The sequence below is a fragment of the Canis lupus genome, chromosome 11 (assembly GCF_003254725.2).
Source record: "Canis lupus dingo isolate Sandy chromosome 11, ASM325472v2, whole genome shotgun sequence".
Lineage (NCBI taxonomy): Eukaryota > Metazoa > Chordata > Mammalia > Carnivora > Canidae > Canis > Canis lupus.
Window position 1 is genome coordinate 31,566,151 of NC_064253.1, and position 2,125 is coordinate 31,568,275.

A 2,125-nucleotide genomic window follows, 5' to 3' on the forward strand; every position below is an offset into this window, starting at 1 on the left:
ATCAAATTTCTGCTCTACTATACGTTCCTCACTGTTATTCTTTCTAATTGTAATAACTATTCATTCCACGTCCTCAAAGTGAAGCAATTATTTCTCAAAAATACTCAGAATTTCTCCAGAGAGACATGTCTGACCTCTCTCCAAATAGAATTGATAGCTCCTTCATCTTGTGATCTCTGTACCTAATACATTCTTTGATCGTTAAGTTTCTGGCATTGTTCTGTAATTTACCTATTTCTGTATCTCTGTACTCTAATACATATTAGTTTTTTTTTCCAGATGACACATTATTATAAAAATATGGAACGCTTCACGAATTTGCGTGTCATCCTTGCGCAGGGGCCATGCTAATCTTTTCTGCATCGTTCCAATTTTAGTATATGTGCTGCCGAAGCGAGCACCATATTAGTTTTTTTGACAGAACTGATGGCTTTTCTATTCATCCAAGTATTCCAAGTGCCTGGCAATGGATCAATATATCCAAATATGTAGACTATTTTAATATTAGCCCCAGATAGTTTAACTATTAAGAAAAGCATTCTTTTATCATTGATTTTAAGCATTTTAAATAAATTCAATTATTTTTATAAGCAATTTATTTACAAAGGTTGCCATATCCACATCATTCTTGCTTTTTCAACCAAACAAAAACTAAGGTATTATCTTCATTGCAATTTGCCTAGTGCTAGGTATAACATATGCTTGGAAAGATCTAAATTACATTAAATTTTAAATGTATATTTTTATAAGACAATTTTAAAAAATAAACTCTTTTCCCAACAATCTGGTTTTTAGGAGGTTTTGTCATGCTTGAATCTGGACCAAGACTGAAAATTAAAAGTGAGGAGTTTCTTTAGATGTATTAAATTAACCTATTGCATAGTATTGTCTTATAGATATATACAAATTATGAAGTAGACATTTTCGGTTACCTCAGTACGCTTTGTTTTAAAAATTTCCTAAAGTTAGGCATTTGACTTTTACAATCTTGCTTCCCCCTAAATTAATTTCACACTTTGCTTTTTAATTTCCTGTAATTTTAGAGACATCATATAATTAGATCAATTTATTTTATAAAATTTTCAGTGAAATTTTTAGGTAAAAAAGATGGATGTAAGAACTAGGTCCTTCATCTTTATTTTGAAAACATGAATTAATATATTTTCTCCTTATATTTGTAATATTTTATTTATAGGTGTTTTATTTTCTAATGTGGCCTTTAATTTACTTTTAATTTTTTTTCTCCATTTACACATTGGGATGCCTTATATAGAATAGATGCTCCATAGATCTTGCTATTTTTCTTTTTTTTTTTTAATCATTATTTTCTTGAAGAACAAATGTTAAATTAATGTGCACTCTGGCTAATTTGTTTCTTCAACTACAAATAACTTCAAGGAACAGAATATGGCTCAGTGTATAAAGTATACCTTTAGAAATTAACACTTAGAATTATTTATTGATTATTTTGGAGAAAGGTTTATAGTAGGTTTTCCAAAGAGAAAGAAAGTCAATAAAATTTATATTTTTTTCTTAGGTAAAGACAAAGACATATAAAATTTTCAGTTAATTTTGGCTAAACTCACTAAATTGCTACTTAATATCTACAATATACCACAGATGTATAAATTGTCAATGTACAGAAATGACTACTCTTATTTCATAGGCATCTTCTCACTGTTAGCATAATAGGAAGTCTTACCTTATACCAAGTTTATCTTATTCTTAGTTATTTATACCACTAAGCTCAATGGCCAACTAGGTGACATTTCTATTTAGATAGCACAGGATTATATAATACCTTGTGCTAATGGTTTAGAACCAAAGTCTACAGATTTAGAATGGGTATTTTATCATTTACGGTAGTAGATTTCCATTGATGAAGTGAACCAAACTGCAGTTAGATGAATATAGCAACATAAAGCATACGTGTGGCTACATTAAAAGGCAGTAACAGACCTCATTGCAGGGAGGCACTTTGCTACTTTATATGCACGTTGCCACTACAAATAGATATTAGTGACAGATTTAATTTAAAACCAATGGTCTTTCTGAACATTTATTACCACTTCTTGGGCCATCCATTTCAATGATCAACAATAAGTTTTCAAAATGTTTGGTGCTG

At 29.7% G+C, this 2,125-nt stretch overlaps 1 non-coding gene across 1 annotated transcript; it reads right to left on the reverse strand.

Moving 5' to 3' along the window:
- Positions 1-294: 294 nt before the first annotated feature.
- On the reverse strand, positions 295-401 carry LOC112650636 (U6 spliceosomal RNA). The gene has a single exon (XR_003130329.1). It is a non-coding gene; the product is annotated as a U6 spliceosomal RNA (small nuclear RNA).
- Between the last annotated feature and the right edge of the window lie 1,724 nt (positions 402-2,125).